The 21,718-nt window shown below is 47.9% G+C and overlaps 1 protein-coding gene across 3 annotated transcripts in view; it reads right to left on the bottom strand.

The window, feature by feature from the left end:
• The window catches only part of OPCML (opioid binding protein/cell adhesion molecule like), a 287,268-nt gene that overhangs the window by 199,507 nt on the left and 66,043 nt on the right, over positions 1-21,718 (bottom strand). Inside the window, exon 1 of one of the 3 annotated variants that reach the window (XM_075774466.1) lies at positions 12,414-12,502. The exons of the other annotated variants lie outside the window; for them this stretch is intronic. The gene's annotated coding sequence lies outside the window, so the exon portion shown is untranslated. Of the gene's footprint in view, positions 1-12,413; positions 12,503-21,718 lie in introns of those variants that run through there. 3 annotated transcript variants of the gene reach the window in all.

Here is a 21,718-nt window from a genome sequence, read left to right as displayed (position 1 = left end):
GTTATGAAAAATACTCTTTTCTTTTTTTTCTTTTACTTTTTTCCTTTTTTCTCTCATTGCAGCAGCGCTTACAGTCTCCCAACCTGCAATTTCCCAAGTTACATCCAACAGGAATCACTACTGGGCTCATCCTTGCCCCAGCCCTGAGGGGACGCACCCCTGTGTGCCGGGGGGGTCCCTCTGCTCAGGGCAGCTCCTCGTCTGTACGGACAAGGGGACACAAAGTGACTTTGGCAGCCATGAGCCAGGGAGCCCTTCGTTCCTTCGTTCCCCTCCCTTTCTTCCTTTACAAACACCATCCAAAGCCAGCGTGTTTCCTAAAGCTCTCCAAAAAGAGGGTGGGCAGGGGGAAGGAAAGCCCAGGGAAGGCGAGCAGCCAGAAACCCTCCTGGGGTGACCTGCTTTTGCTCCTGCAAAGCCCTGGCCTCTTTCTGCAACCAAACAAGCCCTCACCTACCAGCAGAGCCTTCGGTGGGACAAACCGATGTCCGTCGGGCGACCCACAGCCCTGACACCCACGTTACCTGGATGCACAGAGCTGTTCCTGCAACTTCGCTGCAGGACCCATGCAAACCCTCCGGCCCCGCTCCGTGAAAAGATGGGGCTAAACCGTTGGCTTTAAGGAATGAACTGGAAGGGAATAGAAGGGCCTGGCAGGCAGGTGAGGGTTTGGACTTTGCAATCTGGATAATCCATCTGAAACTCAGAAAGCAACTAGGAGAATGGAAGGAGGAAGGGAGAAAAAGTAATGAGAATTTAAAAAAAAAAAAAAAAAAAAAAAAAAAGGAGCACAAATCCCCAAATAAAGCCAATGCCAGCCCTCTCTTGCCAAGGAGAGAAGGTAGGGAAAGGGAATGGGCAGCTCTGGAAGGAGAGACGGACAGCAAGGGGACGCAGCAGGAGACCTGCTAGCAGATCGCCGTGTCTCGTTTAAAAAGGATGAATCTGCAGCACAGGCATGGCACGAAAATAAAGAAAAAGCACAGCAGCGCAAGAAATCTCTAACAGATGGGACTGTGAGCCTACAAGAGAAGACAGGGATGGAAGCTGTTAAATGCATGTACAGCAAAACCTTGGCTTTTGCTCTTCTGCCCAGTACAAGAAACTTAGAACAAATACTAGATGCATTGCTTTTCAAAACACCTTTCCCAGGAGTTAAACACAGTGGAGGCTGGAGGAATTCAGAGCAATTTCCCACGTGCATGCCACTGTCAAGGCTCCAAACAGCACACTTAAAATGGACACCCTAGCTGGAATTTACTGTCTGCGGAGACGGCACAATTACCTGCCTTTGTGTTCCTCCTCTGCTGCAGAGGAGAAAGGAGAAGGTGAAGCAGCCAGCTCCTCAGGACGCCCGAGTGCCTCCGAGGTGGGATGTTCCCAAGATGCCGAGGGCGAAGCCGGGGCGAAGGCTGCTTTAGCCAACGCCGTTCGGCTCAAAATCAAGGGCCACCCGAGACATCGAGATGCTCGAGCCCGACAGCGCCGGAATCTCTCCATCAATCCAAGAATCTTATTTTTTAAGTGTATTATTCAATTAGCAAGAGCCACTGCCTCCCCACATGCCTTACATACACAGATGCTCCGGCTCCAGCCCAATTTCAGGATTAAAAACCCAGTGCCATTTCGCAGCTCAAGAGGAGGTTGGCAGCGGGCTCCAACACTTTCAGATCTACTCGAGTGCGAGTTAGCTGGTCGCTCTCCCCCCTTTCCCATTACCGTGGCGGCACGGCAAACCCCTCTGTCTGGGTGTACTAAAACTCCGTCGAAAGCTTCCCAACTGCATTCATCCAAAATTAGGGCTCCGAGCAGCACTTGCTATCCACCCCAGCGGGTATAACCCATCCAAGGCAAGCCGAAGGATGGGCTCTGCGCTCCGCGGGGGGCTGCTCCTATTAAACGAGGAGATGCCTTGAACCAGGCAATAGCAATAACTCAGCCCAGGCTTAAAAGCGAGTCTGGTGGCAGAGCCGGGGCTGCAAAGGCAGAGTTTCTCCTCCCACCCCACTGAGCCAGCAAGGCACGACGTGCTCCCTTTGTACTTTTAAAGGAGGAGGCGATAGCAGAGCCGAGACTTAAGAGGGGAAAGCCCTGCAGTGCAATACGGCGTTTAAAATGCGATAATTAAGCGAGCATCTTTTGAAGATGCTTGCGAGGGGTGCTTCCCAACACACCAAGGTTAGGTAGCTATTAGAAGTGGTTTTGTTTTCCCTGCGAGATGGGCCTGTTAAGCTGTTGGCATGTCCTCTACGGAAAAGATAACTGATCTCCTCAGATCACAGTATATTCAAGTTCACAATTAATTTGGATAACTCCAGACAAGCTGGGTTATTAGAAAAAAGAAAAAAAAAAACAGGAAAAAAAAAAAAACCCAAAAAATCTGGAGATTAAGACTTATAAATCTGCAGGCATTAGGGAGAATTGAATTCTTTCTTATATGGATGTAAAATCAAGTCTTTTTTATATGATTCAATTATAGATTGATGGGAAGGCTCAGAAATATGGATTAATGATCTTTTCTTAAAGGAAAAATTATATAAGAAAAAATAAAAAGAGAGTCATATAACAAAGAATTACTACTCCCCAAACCATGATTAAGGTTTAGTAGGTTACATTCAGAACAGTGTAAAAGGGAATTTGTGGATTCCCAACCACATTAAGCGAGTATAAACGGAGATAAAGGAAGCAGCCTGGTACAGTAAATTATCGGCCCCGCAACACGGCCGAGGTGGGGGAAACAAGTCTCCAGGTGCACGGGACCGGCCACAAGCCGATGATTTCACGTCAGAAGGACGAGGAGGTTTCAGGGAGCCTGGAGCCTTCCGAAACATCTAAGAGAGTTTTACACACGATGGTGGTTGCACCGGGCTCTATCGATTTATGCCAGCCAGGACATCAGCTTTTCCTAGCGAAGGGAAAATTATTAGGATGGGGTCTAAGTGGTACAGCACAAAATAGTCCGGACATTAATACCCCACGGCATCTTGCTCAGTCCCTCTTGCTACCGAAAGATTCGCTCCAGCCCCTGTGCCCAGAGCTTTTCTAGCACTCCTGATACTTCAGTCCCCAGCCTTTAAAAAAAAAAAAAGGATAACACCACAGGGTTAACGCAAAAATAAGCATCTTCAAAAGCCGCAAGGCGCTCAGATACTATGGTAATAGGGGGCATCCGAGTACCTTAGATAATCTGGCTCCAAGTGAATATTTCTCTAATGCTAAGTCCAAGCCCTACTCAGCGTGAATTAGCAGCCAAGCGCATTGTTAGCGAAGCTATTGTTTATTGCTTTGTCCGAAAAGAAAGCACTATCTGGGTCACTCATTACAGGGGAGAGCTGTGTATGAGAATGCAGCCCGGGTGCCATACGTGCTATGGAAATGAAGGCAATAAATGCGAGAAGAATAGCGGCGAAGGAGGTGAGATGTGCTAGCGAGCAGCTCCGGAAGGATTGCATTGAAGGGGGAAGGCGACGTAGCCGGAGCTCCTGCGCCGCGACACCGAAATCTAATTCACACCTCTTTGCTGACTGCCCTTTCGGTTCACAAGCACGGGGGGGAAAAAAAGGAGAGAGGACACCGGGGCTTATTTTTAAAGCTCACCGCCGAGGGTGAAAAAAATCATCCTCAGCCGGGAAATGGGATTTTTGCAATGAAATAAATAAATGTATAGTTAAATAAAGGCAAGGCCCATGGCCGATTCTGGCTCTGCAGAAAGCAATTAAAAGGAAAATGGATTCCAGTGGGAAAAAGAACAACTTCTCCCTCTTCAGAAAGATGTCTTTCTGATGAGACAAAACCTTTACTTCACTCAGTATGGAGCAGAGTTAAAGGCCAAGGCAGTATTTAAGCTCGCAATTAATTTCCAGTCATTTCGGAAGGCTGTGATGAGTTAACATTTCGACGGCAGCGATTTAACGCCGCACGTGCCTCGAGGACCCGGCGGGCACAGAAGTGCTACCAGGGCACCCGGGAACACAGACTTAAATCCAGACCTCTGCAAAAGCGGAGGAGGACAGGTCACCAGGGCTGGGAGGAGCTTCAGCAGGGCTTTCTGTTGAGTTCTGGGGGTTTTGGGGTTTTTTTTCTCCTTCCTATACTGTTAGCCACAGACATTGCTAATGGCAACTCTTTTGTCTTTAATCCCAGGGAGTTTGCTCTAGCACTTTCCCCCCCCAAACGCCCATGCAGCCTACTGCTCTCCACCTTTACTGCCATTAATTGATTTGGACGGATCCTCCTGTCACAGAAAATTGCCTGAGAAGTCCAAACCCTGAAGACAGTCACAAATTCTAGAAGCTGAAGATTACGTGAAATGGTAACAGCCGGTGGGAGTCGGAAAACGTTATTGCTTCTCCTCCTTGTTTGAAAATTAAGGGTCTTCGGTTAAATCAAAGTTTCTCTCTCCCTCTAACAAGATGACAGCCCAGACCATTTGACTGACTGCTGAGACACCGACTCCTCGCTGGCTTTAGATTACTCAAGTGCTCGGAATTTAATCTCAAATGGCTCTTATTGGATTTTCGCTCGGACTAGCTGCCTGACGGGCGCAGTAAGGGAAGCCAGCCCCTATGCACCCGCGCAGCCTCCCAGCTTCTGGAGTTTGAAAACCTGCTGCTACGCGATGGTTTTGCAGGAGTTTTTGCTCCAGCACTTTCTAGGAGGGAACAAGCATGGCTCAGGAGGAAAGAAAACACCGGTTATAATTTGCTCAAGACAGGGTTGCTTCTCCGTGCACTGCTTCTTCCACACAAAGGTATTAATTGTAAGCAACAGCAAGGAACTGTGCAAGAAGCGATCCCTCCAGACGTGTTTAAGCTCACGGCGAGGCAAGGCAATTCTCCAATGTACACACGTATCTGGGAAGGGTAAATGTTTCCCAGCTTTTACCGGCGTCTTCATGTCATTTACACAGCGCTGTCAATCACTGCTCTCCCAAGAAGGGGAGCAGTGTAAACTCATGTTTAATGCCAGATTTACACACATTTCTATTCGCCAGTAAATGAGACCATTACATATGTTGTGTCAATTGATTTTTACAGTCTTGCTTTGGGCACGTTTGCACAGGGCAAGTGCGAAGGAATGCAGGCACTTAAAAGCGGACCTGGCTCCTGGTCTCTATGCATCACCCCATCAAGAGGCATATCCTGACCTTTACCTTGTGGCATTAAATTTCTCCTGGCCATGGACCTTCTCAACTTTACCAGCTGATCTCATCTCTGCTACGCAAACCTTTCTCCCTGACCTGTTCCCCACCACAGAGGGGGATACATCTGTGTCCTGCATTTCACGTACACACCAAAACGAAAAGCATCTGCCCCAAACTTTTCCTGTGTGCATACTGGGTGTAAACCCTCGCTCGGGCTCAGGCAAACGTTAGGCCATGGCAGGATAAAACTCGGACCTGCACCACCCCTTAGCACAGGGCTAGCTACACTTTGCTGAGCGCAGATGCACGCTGGCCAGCGCGACCACGGTGCAGGATGCTGTCCCCCCTCTGCAACGGCACCAGCGTGCCCGGCGTTCAGCTGACAAGTTGATTTGCCATCCTTTGAAGAAAGTCCTTCTCCTTGCGTCTTGCCAAAAGAAAGTAACCTTCCTCGCTGAAATTATCCTTTGTAAATACCCCCCAAGGAGTTAGCAATTCCTTTCCCCAGGATGACTCATCCTCCTACACAACGGACCATGAAAAGAGCAATCACGCTGGCATGTCAGTCTGCAGCAGAGACGGCAATCCCCTCTCTGAATCAGCCCCCCGAGAGCGGTTACGGGCATAGCTCTACCTCCCCATAGCATCATCCACCCACCGCGCCCGTGCCCACACTGCTCGCGTCCCAGCAAGCTCCCTCCTGAGGCTGCCTCTTTGCACGGCGCGGGGCTCAAGCGGTGCCCCGAGATGCCACCCGGACGCAGGCGATGATCTGCGGGAAGCATTTTACTAACGCTCCTGTGACTTGGGTGCTTTGCCTTCATCAAAATGCACAGCAGCACCTTCCAAGGCTGGAGAAAAGGAAGATGAGCCTTTCAGGGGTGGCTTTTCACGTCGCTCCCCCCCTCCCCAGCCAAGCAGAGCCTTCTCTCCGTAATTAACTGCTCCAGCCCGCGTGTTGGCTGAGCTCCACCAGCACCGCGGCAGAGGCAACGACCTCCGAGAGCAAAAGCCCTGGCTTTCGGCGGAACCAATGCTCCCCACCACCCAGGCCACCGCATAAAAAGCCAGACCGAGGATGCAAGAGGCAGCGGAGCCATTCAAACCAGCCACGGGCAGTTTAACAGAAACAGAGCTTCAATCCAACATTAATTTGCAGCATCCTGGGCTGAATACTTCAGATAAGCAGCGCCGGAGCCAGAGAGATGACAGAGAAAAGCTTGCGTCTGTGGCACATCCGTGCGTGCACGCAACACCCTGCCTGTGGTCTGCTGTTCGGCTGCTGACGACCTGTATAACATAATAGCAGCACGCCGAGGTGTCTTCGCAGGCAGACCCCTTCTCCAAATCCCCAGCAAAATTGTTTTCCTCCCTGCAGGGCTTTAAAGCCCCATCCTGCTCCAGTTATTCTGAAAGGGAATTTAATGCCTCGCCATAAATTATACGAGCATTGGACATACGCATCATTTATGCACAAATCACTGTTCCCTAGAACAAAGCAAGTATCAGCCTCCTGACAAAACACTTTTTAGGAGGATTGGCAAATGAATAAAACCTCCCAATGAATACCGACGTGCTGATGAAAAAGTCCTACTGATTTTAATAGAAAATGATCATTTTCCTATAGGATTTTTTGAACCATCTTGTTGAATTTAATGGAGATTTTCTATTCTGGTCCACAATTATGCAAGAGTTAAAATACCTCCAGAGACGAGGAGATTATCTATTACATTCTATAGGATTGCAGAGTAATTTCCATAGAATCCTGTTATGTTTCTATAGAGCCTGACAAATTTAATCCCTATTGAACTTTACAGGGACTTTTCCATAAGGGACAAATAGACACTGACATCTGTTAGCTGCAAAATGAGTAATACTCAGAAAATAGAGGCCTTACACACCACTGCTGTACTCAAAATGGTCGAAAGATGTCTTGAACAAGCAGCTTAATGGGGAAAATGCATTAAATTGGTGTCACATGGCTGCATTAGTACGGTTGTGTTGCAACATTTCTTTTATACACAATGTCATTTATACAACCAACGCTTTACAAATTGCATTTGCTACCAATGCGCACTTGATCTCATCATCCCATGCTGGGACTTTTCCCGTATCAGGCACAGAAAGAGTGAGAGCAATTTAAATGGAGGGGGAAAAAAATGCCAGGTTAAAGCCTGGAGCTGGCAATGTATCCGTGCACATTCCTCTGCCCTAACGTTACATCGACTCCAAATCTCTCTCTCATTGAACTCTACTGCGGAGCTGGAAGAAGGGCTGCACTTCTCTTTCATGCACAGTATTAAAGAAAAAAAAAAAACAAACCCAACATTCAGCTGAGCTATCTGGAGACTGAATTCTTTTAAATTTAACCATAAGGTAGGTACGACAAGGAAGAAAACAAGCAGGGACAGCCTAAGGTTTCCTGCGCCAACACGCCAATTTGTCCTAGACTGGTTCAGGGAACAAATTAAAAGACACGACGGCCCCCGTGGGTCTTTTCCCACCTTTCCTTGCACAAGCTGGCGTCAAACACGATGTGTGCTTGCAATACGGCTCTATCAGTATCACCCACTCATCCCTTATAGCCAGTTATTCCTCAAGAGCCCAAGACTCCCTTCAAAAGGTCCTTCAGAAGAACCCAATTTTGCATGCATCACCTCTGCAGAGTTGCTCTGGTTCTTGCCTGGCCATTCCCACACACCCCAAATATCTTTTTGGAGGTTTTGGGTGCTTTAAGCTCACCCTGGATAAAATAGAGCTTGAGTGCCCCTAAGCCAGGCTGAAACCCCTGCTCTGTGACAAAGATGCACCTAAAGAAATATCAATCACTGCAGCGATTGTAGTAAGCTCTTGTAACAACCTCATACCGATAGTAATAGCGTCGTAATAGCCAAATAAACCTTCAAATTATACAGTTGACAGAGAAAAATATCCTAAAGCAGTATAAGAAGCCTCTCAGAGAAGGGAGAGCACCAGCAATACGGACCTAACACCCCTGGTAAGCGTGCAGCAGCGGTGGAGCCGAGGGGACCAAGCCAAAACTGGGTACCCAGAGCCGCATATTTGAGGACACTGCAGACATACCCATGGCAACAAGAAGAACAAGCACCTCCATATGTCTCCCCAACTGCATTTCCTTTCCAAAGAAAAGGGCAACGCAGTAACCGAGCACAGCATTAAAAAATATGGCTTTAATATTTTATCGTTTGCCAAATGCTAGCGGGGTATGGACGGTGGGTGCAGGGAAGGCTGTGGGTTGGTTTTGCTTTTTTCATTCTTCTAAGCTATTTGCAAAGGAATTCAGTCCTTAGCCACGACAGGACAAGTCTTTTTACTAGTTAACGCCCAGAGACACCTCCAAAGCGAGCACTGACCATGAAGGGGATGCATGGCATTTCTGGCATGGCAAAAATCAATATATACGCGTGTCTGGGCACATCTCACACCCACGCCGCTGCCCTTGCCTCCTCACACACACTTTAATCATCCCCTGTGTTTCTAGAAACCAAACCCAGCTTCAACACATACAGACTAATAAAGATGCCTCATGTCCCTTTTAAGATGACATTACAGAGTATGCCACCATCCCCGAAGAGAAAGCCTCATTGATTCCTCAATCCTAAGTGTTATAACATTGAAAAGTGGGAGAAATGAGGGAGGCTCGTATTTCTAATACCCAAAAGGAAGCGACATGATACAGCCTTTGATCCAAGCAGGCAGCCGTGGGTTTTCACACACACAGAGCTCACGAGAAGGGAAAAAAAAAAAAAAAAAAAAAAAAAAAAGACAGCTATGGAGAACGAAGAACAAGCCAGGCACATACCAGATCCTGGCACTTAAACGCCAACTCTCTAAATAAGTGTTTAGGAATAAAACAACAGGGTGAGATCTTCAAAAGCACTCCACTTGGGTCTGAGCCCATCAGCCCCACGGGTAAACGACACTGTGGTCAGAGACAGGTCATCGAGAAGCCCTTCTGCAGATGCCATCAGGTCACACATACCATAAACCCAAATCCGCACATCGAACACAGGCAGCTAGGATGCTCTCAGGGCTGGATGTACACCCATGGGCCAAGAGAGGATTTGGCCAGAGCCAGGCTTTAGTAAAGGCTGGGAACCACATCCATCTTGTCAGGCTGGACCGAGCCTCCTTGGTCACCCTGTCACCAAGTGGTCACATCTCTCCTAAAGAAGAATCCCATATGGGATGGAGATAATCTACCTGCAACCGCTTTCTATGCAAAGCAATGAAGAAATGCTCATCCCTCGGAAAGTTGGGGAATATCTCCTGGGACGCAAGGCATCCGAGGTTAATAGAAATGGATGGTTACACAAAAGGATGTCCTTATTCCCTACTAACCCACCAGAAAGCCAGGCTTAGCCTACTCACCTCCTTCCAGCCTACAGACCCCCTTCCCATAAACTTAGCTAGCCATGCCTAAAATCTCACAGTATAAAATAAAATCGATTAAAAAAAAATCATGACTATTATAACTGCATGCCCAAGTGCTGGGTGGACGGCCCCGTAGCCAGTGCAGCTCAGGAAAGGCAGAAGCAATGGTAAGAGGGATGGGTACCTGTTAACTCCTGCACCGGAGTCCGTGACAGCCAAGCTGTCACCCATCCTTCTCTTCTCATGCCCTTACACCACAAAACCTGGTCATTGCGGCTGGCACGTCACGGGGCAGGGGACCCCTTGGGTCCTCAAATGGCAAGCTCGTTACGGCCCCCGGCTTGACAGCTTTTGTGTCGGTGTCGAGGCGGATGCTGGCAGGAGCGTTTCAGCATCCCCTCTCTGAGCTGATGTGCCACCAGCAGCGCAGCGGGATGGCACAACGACACAGCGAGATGGAGCTCGGCAGAGCTGGCAGTGTTTTAACAAGAGCCCCGTGATGGGTAAGATCCTGACCCCCCCGCAAGTGGGAGCCCCACGGCACTCCGTCCGTATCTCTAAGAAACTCCTTGCACAGCATTTCATCCAACACAAAATTAAGCACGAGGACTTTGTAGCAGGGAGGAAGGGACATCTTGCCCCCAGCACCGCACTTCAAACGCCCATCGCCCAGTGGAATTTCATCCTAAGGAGGGTCCCTGGGGACCCAGCAAATATGGGGGTCACCGAGAATTGCCAGCCAAGCACAAGAATGATCTCTCAGCCAAAAAACCCAGGGCAGAAGCACCTCTGCACAGAAGAATCATTGCAGCTTTGAGACCAAGCGGGACAGCAAACAAGCACGGCTTACACCGCCGCAGCATCCCAAGGGTTAGGAAGGTCCATAGAAGAGAGGAGGTACTATCAGCAGAATTTGTCCCTGCTAATAATATCGTGACACTGGCGTGATAGGCTCTAAGCGGCCAAAGAAAAAGCTTTCCAAAGCAATGGTATCCCCACAGACCCCGCGGACAGGGCTCACAGCCGGCATGCTCCTCCGGTGGCAGAGGCAGCCTGCTCTAACCCAACGCGAGCTGGCCGCTCCACGATCCGCTGCTGGAGCAAAACATCACCATAAGGGAAAGTTTGGTGCAAGCTTTAGCAAGAGAAAGCTTTGCTTTGCTTTAATTTCTCCCTCTCCCGTGGCATGGCACGGCTCTGCCCCGGGCCGTGGCGGTACGGAGTCTCGGCGTCACCGGGGCAGTGATTTGCAGTCTGCTCAGACGCAGCTGTAGATCACTTGGGAGAATGAACCTACAGTTTTATAAACTATTTATTAGCCCTGTCCTGTAGCGCTACATCAATATGGCCATCGGTGAAGCAAGGCAGGAGCTATAAAAATACCATCTATCCAAAATAAGCTTCATAAAATCAAACAGAGGCCAGTATAGCCTAGGATGGGATTGTGGCTTGACATATAAAGGGCCTCTCAATCTTTGAGATAGACCATTAAAATCCTCAAGCCCTTTTGGTTCACAGAAGTCTAAAACAAAAGGGGAAAAATAATGACACCTTTTCTGGCGGAGCAGGAGAAGGCAGCGCGGTAGTCGTGGAGCATCATTTGTTTCCACAGAAGTCAGATTACTCCCTTATGGCAGCAAGACAACTACCAGGTCCGAAAAAAAAGTAAAATAAAAAAATAAATAAAAGCTTCTTCTCCTCTGCCTTCCCCACCCACAAGCTGCTTTTCCACAGGTAAAAAGTTTCTCCTCCCCCTGCCAGCAGCCATGCATTCTGCTCTGCACGGGAGAGGCGGTGCGGAGGGCGGCAGGGAGGGAAAGGCACGGCTGAAGCACACCGATATCCCGGCCGTCGCTCCCCTCCAGTTCCCCGAGGCAGCGGGGTAAGGCAGAAGGCAGGTCAATACATTGTCAGAGATGATGATTAACATTTCCAGCCAGTGCTCCCTCAAACCGCCTCTAAAACACGTCTTAATAAACTGCATTGCAAATAGCCTTGTATTTCTACTTTGCTGCATCTGCCAGGGCGAGATAATACGCCGACCTGAGAAAAAGTGACATGTTGGGAATGAGCCGCCGAGAGTTATACGACACGGCGAACCTTGCTCAGTACCATCACTCCTGGCGCCGGGCAGCTCACGCCGTCGGCCGGCAGCAGCCGGGATGCGGGCGTCTCACCCAGGCTGTTTGGGGGTACCGTACGGAACAAGGGGTGCGCTCTGAGCAGAGAAAATAGCAGTTCGCGTGGAGTTTGGGGCTAAAAGGGCTTGAGGGAGGAAACCGCTCCGAACTGCTATTGACTGTGAAAACCACTGCGCAGTATCAGAAAGCTACGCACAGGCTAGTTGTTTTTGCAGAGGCAGGCACCGTGCTTTAAAAGGTCAGAGGGAGGTGAGAGCAAGTTTAAGCATCGTTTTCCCAGAAACACAGCTCCAAAGCTTTGCAGAACTTCCCCCAGTGCCTCCCATAGGAACCTGCCCAGCCCAGCGCAATCGCACCCACCCCTTCACCCACAGCTTCGGTGTGGACAAATCCCTCTGCGTTCATAGAAAAAGCAACAGGTTCCGTCACAGCGCGGAGCGCTGCTGGAAAACGTGGCCGGATCAAGCACAGCGCGTCTCAGCATCACCCTTCTAGAGGATTGCGATCCTCCGCTTTCCCGCATCGTGACGCTCAGCCCCGCGCAGAAGACGGACGCAGCGCTGCCAATCCAAATTGCAACTCGAGTCCTCAAAGCAGTGAACTGTAAATGAAGCTCGCACACCTTCGTGGCCTTCTCCTGCAGTATCGGCCCGCTTCAGTAACGTCAGAAGAGAGAGAAAACAGCTTGGGTTGGACATGGGGAGGGGGGCGGAAAGAATTAGATTTGAGTTTACCTGCCAAGTAACCTCCAGCTGGGCAAGGATGTTTTACATCCCCCACTCTGGACCTTCAAGTACTTCAACGTTAAGCAAATGCCACTTACCTATGAGGAAAAAGAAAAGAAAAAAAAAATAAAAGGCAAAGTTCACCAAGTATTATAACACTCCGCATTTTAAAAGCAATGGAATCTGTAAATTCACATAAAGGGAAAAACTCGAGTTTTAAATACACTTTGGTAAAGGTCAGCTTGAACGGCGCGTGGTTACAAACTCGAGCTCTTTCCCAAGCTCTAGCTGCGGCAATTCATCCCTCCAGCCGGGGATGTCCTACCCGAGCTCCAGCCCACCAGGCAAGACCGCAGCCATGGGACGAACGCACCGAGCTATTCGTCCTTTGCTTTTGGAAAGACCAGTTCGACCTTCTCTAGGACAAAGAGGAACTCCACCCTTGCCAATCCCCATCAAAATACCCGCTTCGTAGATATTAAGATCTGATAAATATTAGAATAGAAAATGGAATATATATATATATATTTATAAATATATATATTTAAAAAAAAAATTAAGATATCCCTTCTAGCTAGGTGGGAAGCCCTTCCATTTTTTCCCCAGGCATCTGGGAACATGGAAAACTGAGCGAGACGGTGGCTGTACCCACCCGGCTGTTGCTCCGTAGGCTGGTGTAGGAATTGAGGATGACGTGACGGGGCACGTCTCGCTAATGTACGACTGCGTGTACTCTAAATTACTTAAAGGGTGCCTGGGGCTACGGACAGATGCTGCTAAAACATACAATTGAATAAATAAATGGAAGGTAACAGAGAGGGGAGGGGAGGGATGCGATAGGAGAGCGATTGGCAGAGTTGTGTGCCAAGGTGTTAAAAAAACTCCCACAGAGCTGCCTAAACCTCTTCTGAGACTCCACTGCTCCGTGTTTCAGATGCTGAGAAGATTGAACTAATAAAAAAGAAATGAGAGAACTGTCACTGCAGATTACATGGTATTTATTCCAAAATCTGCTCATTATAGAAATTTGCAAGACAAATGGGTTTTTAGCAGGAAATGGCAGCTTTTCCTTAAGTGCATAACGAGGAGCAGAATTGGTTGGGAGTTGAATCTTTCTCTCCTTTTTGAGCTACTCCAGCTCCAAGTCTTACCAACCACCCGAGAAATACTCGCGAGGCTGAAAAAAAAACCTTCTTTTTTTTTTTTTTTAACATTCTCCACCAGCCTCTTCATAATCCTATAAGAAACTACGATTAAGAAATATTTGAAGCAAGAAAAGCTCATTTGGCCTAGAGAGTTTCTAGGCGGCGAGAGCTTCTCTTGCTCCTCAACAGCATGCAAGCGGTATTGCTAACTCTCCGGATCCTTCCTTCCTCGCAGGGAAAGCCCTTCACCAAGAAGAGTATTTGTGGTCAAGCTTTAATCCCCCCCTGCCTTGATAAATGTTTAATTCCTGGGCCTGCCTACGTATCTGGATATAGACTGGAGGTGGTTTGCATTCTGCCGTATCTGAGTGCTTCTAATGACATTTTGGCTTCTTTCCCAGTTAATTCCAAGTGCCTGAAACCCAAGCATCTCCCCTCTCCCCCTCCCCATCATGGGTGCACATGCGGATATTTGACTGATAATATACAAAGCCATAATATGCGGTTTTAAAACAAGTCTCTGCAGCAGAGTCTCAAGAAGGAAGAAGACGCCGAAGAAGAAGGGGGAAAATATGCCTTGAAATATTACAGGGTAGGAGCTGTCAAGTTGAAGAAGCTTCTACAAGGTTTTCAATGCCATAACTGTGTTATTTAGCTGGGGATGAGAATTTTCAGACACACATCAACAGGAAAAAAGGGGTTTCAGGAGGGGAAAAAAAAAAAAAAAAGAGAGGCGGCCTGTCTTATTTGCAGCTCTCCTTTGTTGGAAAGCAATTACAGCCTTACTCAATTTATGACCCAGAATGCACCCTAATCTACTTGTAAATGCGTCTTATTCACCACACAGCACTTTCAGATACAGCCAGGGTAAATAAACGGGAGATTGTTCCTACCTACGTTGCGGCACAACTGTTAATTGTAACGCCCCATGAAACTTAATTATGCAAAGCAGAGTGGCGACACTGCAGCCATTAATGAGATGTTTGATTCAAGAATAATTTGTTGTTTGGAGCCTCGGACTTGTTTTGCCTGTCCCTTCCACTGTGCTGCACTAATTCTCAATTCGTGCTTATTTTAATAGGGTGGCAAGTGGGGCACAAAATGGCTCGGCTGAGGGGGCGACGGCGGAGCTCCCGCTTGGGATCTCATTTTGCAAGCGTGCAGCGAGGTCCCACCGTATAGGTTTCTTGCGCTGCAACGGTCCCGAGTTCAGCCCAGGAAAGCCAACGACGGGACATACAACATTCAGGCAGGTAAAACGTTGGGGATGCTACTGAGCTCTTTTAGACATGGGAGTGTGTACAAAGAGAAGGATTTGGCTATTTCTAGATCCCAGAAATGCCTGCAGCTACGCTGAGATGTACGCAGGCATGGGCCCCGCTCATCCTCTACACGCGCAAACACCCGTGCTTTGCCTCCGGCTCCTTTGCAACGGTTGAATCCGAGCAATGGTTTGGGCTGAGCCATCGTGCTGCCTGCCTGTAAGCAGCATTACAGAAACCGCAAATTAAAGTACAGAAGAGGATGAAGAGACAAAGAAAAAGATGATGACTTGGTAGAAGAACTTGTAGTACACCCACTGATAAGGTGCGTGATAGATAGAGCTACAAGCTGTTGCGTGGAGACTTTCCCCACTGCTCTGAGAGTTTCTCCCTAAATGGGGAAAGGAGATTGGTAGTCAGACCAAAGTCTATTATTTAAAGCTCCAGTTATTGATAGAAACACGCTATCTTTTTAAATTTACAAGCAAGCCAGCAATTCAATTTCACCCATTTACAACAGCACAAGATGTTTGCTCATATCTGCTGTGGAGATACCAGAGCGTTTCTCCTCTCCGTTCTTTCCCAGCCTCTGACTGCAGAAATCCCCCCGCTCCAACATCATTTCTGAGCTTTCCGCTCGTTTTTCTCTCTGGTGACACCCGCTCCTTCTAACTCAGGCCGAGCGCTGACCCACTTCTCCAGTTGGCTCCGTTAATACCGGTGATTAGTAGCCTTTGGAGACAACGGCCACCCCCAGCCCATGAATCAACAGGATTTCTTCCCTTGCGTGGCACCAGCGAAAGGAAAGAGAAAGGACACTTTATCTCTGATGTATCTGCTGTTGATAGGAAAGACATTGTTGGTCTACTGCGACTGTCTATTTTTTTTCTTATAAATGCGACTCTTAAAATAGCAAGTCACGAAGAGGGTTTTAGACGTTTTCAAGGCCCTTGGGAACAAGCCCATCATGACTACACGATCGCAGCGCGCGATATTGATGGCAACCGAGATAAAGAGTAACTTGCAATCCGGCACACCGAATCCCGCCGACGCCTCTAATAAGATCAGGACAGATGACGAGGCACTCAACTGTGCCCTGGCAAGGTCATTACAGAGCATTAATAAAGGAGTCTTATTATGAACATATCGCTCAGCAATATTGCATTTCCCACCTTTACCGTCAAGAGACGATGAAAGCAGCAGTCCCTCGCATCCCAGACCTGCGGGGTTTGGGTTTTGCTGCTGCAGCCATCCAAGGTAAATACAGCCAGGGGAACCACGCTGCCCCATGCAAAACCCCAGAGGCAAACCAGCCTTCCTAAGAAATACTCATCTTACTTAAAATTCATGACCAGCTAACGTGCATATCATGCAGGTACAGCGACCTAAAGCAGCTTCTAATGTTCTCCTTCCCATTGCCTTGTCCGACTACCTTACGGCCCAACTTGAGACACTGCTCCCACCAACGCACAACTCTGCACTCTCTCTTTTTCGTCCTATGCAGAGGAGGTTTAGGTTCATTTGATCCTCCATCCAATGTATTTTGGAGTCCGAGCCAGCTGAGAACTGGCTCCCCCAGAAATTTGTACCTGGCTCAGCTGAAGCTCTGAGTAAATTTATGCCAAGCCCACTGAATGTTTTTTGGCTTCCAGAAAAATAAAAACCATGCCTGGAGAAGGACGTGATTTTTTTTCAAAACATTTTGGGTTTTTTCCACTGTCTGATATTTCATTTTGAGTGTTACTTTGATTTTATAGGAAAAAAAAAATCAAAAACAATCTGACCCCAATTGTTCAGAAGTGCTATGAAAAAAAAATCTGATATTCACAGAGCTCTGGTCCTGTTGCCCTAATTCTCACCTTCTCTTATTCTGTAATTTCCTTCTTTGTAACATGGTGACTAGAGCTGTGTACGGTGTCTCAGACGTGCACTCAGCGAAGGCTGAGATATTATTGGTGATTTATACGGGCTGGCTCTGCTTAGGGAGCGGTGATTTACTTCGCTGTGTTTTCACAACGCTGCTATCTCTTTGGAGACAGATATCGCCCTCATCTTCCCCATATCCAAGCGCCTGGTGCTAAGCACTCGGTCACAGATTGCTAAGACACTTCTACATCTTTCCTCTTCTCTCAAGCTTTGTTTCAAGGAAGGTCATTACCACGTTTTTTGTTCCCTAACGCTTTAACAGCCCAATTAGGAGACACAGCAGCACTTCAGTAGGTGCTGGCCAGAGCGTGCCCTCATCCCTGGAAAGCAATTCTGCCTCAGACTTAAATATGGACCCAATTTTATACCTCACTTATCTCCACAATGGAACAGGTCAGGAATTTTTCTTCCCAGCCCTACCTTATATTGCACCTCTGTCTTTTCTTAGTCCCCTTGATGCTGCAAAACAAGCAGAACTTGCACGTAGGGTCTACGGGTCTCCGAAGGATTTCTTTTTCTCCCGTGCAAGCAGGCAAGCCCGTAGTGAGCAATCTTGTACGCTCATGTCATTTACAACCCTGCACCAGCAGGTTCCCCCAAGTCCAGCTGAGTGGCCGTGCCAAGATGAACCGTGCCGCTCCCCGCGTTGGTTTTGCACGGACAGCTTGCTTGGACAACTGCTCCTCGGAGACGGAAAGAGGAATGGGAACGAGGATACAGCAGAACCTGACCATAAATACCTACTAAAGGGACCCGTTATGGCTTTGCCTTCTGCAGTGGTTTTATATATACATATACCAATAAATACTTTAATAGAGCGCGTTTTCTGTACGACGCCTTTTGCCCACTATTTTGCAAGCGCAGATACATCAGCGTAACATAAGGCTTTTTAAAATGCTCAGAACAAGTTGTTTGCTTGCCAAAGGCTGGCTTCCAGCAGTTGGAGAACAACAGAGCAAGTTATCCGTGCCATTTTACCACCACGAAAAAAGCTATCTCCTCCCAGCTCCCATATACCATAACACAGCAGCACTTATCAGACGAACGTTTCTGCAGCAATTCTCCAAAGGAAGGGAATCGAGACGCCTTCCACGCCAGAGCTATGGACCAAGTCTCCTATGGACCAAACCTCCCATGCCCCACTCGGCTGCAGAAATCTGAGGATCGCAGCTTTGGTTTGCATCTCCCTTTTCATCCTCCCTTTGCCTCTGTTTCCCCGCTGCAGGAAATCTTGAACGTCAGCTCCCTAACAGAGATATTGAGAAGCTTAACAACTGAGCAGCGTTTTAAGAGCCTTTGAGCGAGCGGTGTTATGTCGGTACAATGGTTCGCGCCGAACAATAACGCGTTCTCGCTCTTGGTGCCGGCTCCCATGATGACTGTCCTCAGCACAACTGTCAACTCGACTCCCATTGAAGGATCTTTATTATTAGTGATGAGCTACGGAGCAGGGTGAATGCAGCTTGATTTTGCAGCTCCAGCAGTTAGGGAGAAGAATAAATCTTGTAAACCCGTAATCAGTGTTGAGATCATGGAGTAAGAAGAAACGTGGAATCCCATTAGGTGAAATCTCGCTTTAAAGTCCGTGTTTTCCCTTGCTGCTCCCTACATTTCTCCAGGCTAGACACCGGCTTGTCTCCTCTCCTCTCCCACAGCCTTTACTCTATAATTTGTACCATTTATATCCCCGAACAGCTACCTACACACTTTGTAAACTCTAATACGCTCTTAAGGAGTTTTACGCAGTTCCTCTCTGATGCTCATAAGTATAAAATCTTTCGGTGACGGTAGCAAAAGGCGAGATCAAATGACAGGTTGATTTAGTGTAGCTCTTACTAACAGCTTGCAGGAATTAGAAGTAAATAGGAGGTCAAACAGCTCGCGAGCAATTTGACATTGGCAAATGCGGCTTAGTTAGACTCCTCCAGTAATAAAGAACAACCGCATTTTTCCTTCACCTGAGTGCTCAGCAGAAGTAGAAAGGTCATTACCAGCTAAAGATACTCCAAGAATAACACTTTAAACCTTTATTATTTTTAACGAGACACGGGTATTTTAAATAGTGCCTGTGCAATAAACTGACTGAAAATGGCTCAAAATAATAAAAAAAACCCAACTGAAATTGGAAACACAATATGTAACCATCCATGGTTCTTACAGCTGTGTCAGTCAGCTAAGCAAAAACTATGCCTGGGCATAAGTGAGCATGAAATTCAATATAAACATCCCCGCTTATTCCAGACATCAGTGTTACAGAAATAGCCGAAATATATACAGAATGCTAAAGTAAAATATACAATGAGCTTTGTATAAAGAAACAATAAAGACACAAGAAGATTAAAAAAAAAAAAAAAAAAAAAAGCTGTCCTCATGATATATAGTATCGCTGGGAATGAACCCGTTCTGCAATTGTCTGACTTCAGATACTTTGGGGATGTTGATTACGCCTTAATTCTCTTTCATCAAAAATAGAGGTAATTAGGGACAAATAATTCCAGTAAATGTCAACTGCCTCAGACTCGGGAAAACTCAAAAGAGGCAAAGTCATACACAAATGTTTTGAACTGAATAATAAATGAATTATGGGCTCCAAACAATTATTTTTTAAAGTATCCCTAATGTAAACCAACCAGATGCCCTGGGTGAAGAGAGTGAGAAATTGCCTTGACAGGCCACTAATTCCTTAGCTGCAGATCCCCTCTGTGAAGTGGGGATTATCAACAGAAATAAATAAACAAATGAAGGGAAATGCAAGAAGCACAACATGGCTCCAAAAAAGCCAGAGCAGGCCAGCGCGATCATTACAAACGAGTCCAACCATAAAAATATTTCTGAAATGGTTCCTATTTGAACGACGGCACGTATTTTGGATGGGAAAAGCACGTCCCTGGATTTTCAGATCCCCGCTAGCACCCCACTGCAAAGCACCCAGCTCTCCCAAGCTCCTCATTCAGAGCTGCAGTTGCCACCTGGGGTCCATATTCCCAAAATAGTGACAGTATCACTAAGCCCAACTCAGTTCCCGAGTTCTCCGCACCTCAGTTTCCCATCTGTCTAATGGGAATAATAACACCAACCCATTTCATCGAGACACGAGCATTGCAGAAGCACTTAGATGCTATGGTAACAGGCGACATTACACCCACCCACACTCCCCCATGCTGGCTCCATTATTCAGCAGAAACGCAGACAGACCGGCAGCCAGGCCAGAGGAAACCTCCTCTCACGCTGGATGAAGGATGGGCGGCAGCACTTGGCAACCCTCAGTTCTGCTCCTGACTCCATTTTGCAAGCGCCAGGCTGTCAGCAGCCGCTGCCTGGGCTTTGCTCCCCAGGGAAAATTCCCCAGGCCACACCATCCCACCAGGACATGTCACTGAACACCGTGTGTGGGCTGTCCTCCAGGTCTTCTCCTCTGCTGGGACCCAAAAGTCCTGCACACAGGTGCAGGGAAGCATGTCCCTAAGCTGCAAAAAACTCCCACAGCGACCACGTTGCACGCAGATGCTAAAAACCCCAAGCAAGATTACCAAAATGGCTGTGAAATGAAGACGTTCCTCTCCTGGAAGCTGTGTTCAAGCCCAACGTGGGCTTCTCCATCCACCTTCTTCTCTGCTGCCCTTCTCTACCTCCATGAAGTGGGAAGGAGAGGGGCTGACTTGCAACTCATCGTGCTTTCACTAAGCTGCAAGCAACTCATCATCACACCAACCTAACAATTTCCCGAATGCATCCCAACCGACCACGCCGCAGGTAATTAGAGCCCACGGTCATCAGTGATTCAGGAGGGTCGGCAGCGAGCTACAGCACGGGCTCCAGGCGTGACCTGGGAAATTACGGAATGCTGTGGGTCACGTCAGCTCACCTCCAGATGAATGGCTTAATCAAAGGTAGGACTGACAGTAGAGCAGAAATTTTAGCTAAACAGTGGGCCACGCAGGCCAGCTTGGTAGGAGATAAAGAAAATCAGGTATGGCAGTGCAAGGTCTATACATTCATGAGCCACACAGATAATTTTACAGCAGAGCTTTTCCCTGGCTTCCTAGCCTGTTGCAAACCCCAAAGCAAGGCTAAACTGAGGTGTTCGAACGCTTAAAGACCTTCCACAACACAGAAGAAACCCAGGGAGGGCCGTCCCTACGCCGACCTCCAGCTGGGATGGAGGAAGAGGGCCACCAAAGAGCCAGAAGCCACCAGAGAAAGGCAGAAATACCTCCCCGGCTGAGCGAAGGATGCAGCTCCATGCCGCTTTTGTCATCTTTCCCCATTTGGCACCAGCAGACGAGCTCCTTGGTCACAGCAGAAGACCAGAGCCGCGGAGAGCAATTCTGAGCCGCCTCTGCCAGCAACCCGTATTTGTTGCTCCCTTGAGTGGCTGCCTCAGACAGGCTTTGCTGTATTTTAGACCTGACATTACTCAGCAGGCAGTGAAAACTGGATACTCATTAACTTCCCTGAGATGGGAGCAGCTCCTAATAAAAGGTACTGAAACCGTTCTAGCATTCGGTGCGTGTCATTTAGCAAGACATGGGGCTGTGATGTGTCCCTCTTGCTGTTTGGCTTTTCCCTTTCCCTTCGGTTTGATTTTTACGTGGTGACATTTGGAAGAGAAAGGCGTTGAAAGCAGCAATATCGGACCCTCAATTCATTGGTGCTCCCTTGCTGTCATTTAGCAGAAAACATTCAGAAATTTAATATTTGATCTTGCTCCGTCCTCCTCCTTCCCTTTGATCATCTCCTTTTCGAGCCGCTATCACTCTTAGGACAAAGACGCTTAATAAATGGAAGAGATGGGCTGAGGAGGGAGCTCCGAGCAGGATCCAAGGCAAAAGCATGAATCAAACCTACAAACTACTTGCTACCCAAGATTTTGGCAGAGGTGATTGTGTACTTTGTGTTATTTCAGGCCAAACTTCCCGGAGAGGGATTCTCGGCTGGTTAACAGGGAGTTAAACAAGGCGTAATAGAGGCAAATCATTAA

The sequence above is a fragment of the Balearica regulorum genome, chromosome 23 (assembly GCF_011004875.1).
Source record: "Balearica regulorum gibbericeps isolate bBalReg1 chromosome 23, bBalReg1.pri, whole genome shotgun sequence".
Taxonomy (NCBI): Eukaryota; Metazoa; Chordata; class Aves; order Gruiformes; family Gruidae; genus Balearica; species Balearica regulorum.
Note: the sequence above shows the minus strand (reverse complement) of the source record. Positions and strands in the feature narration are given on the sequence as shown.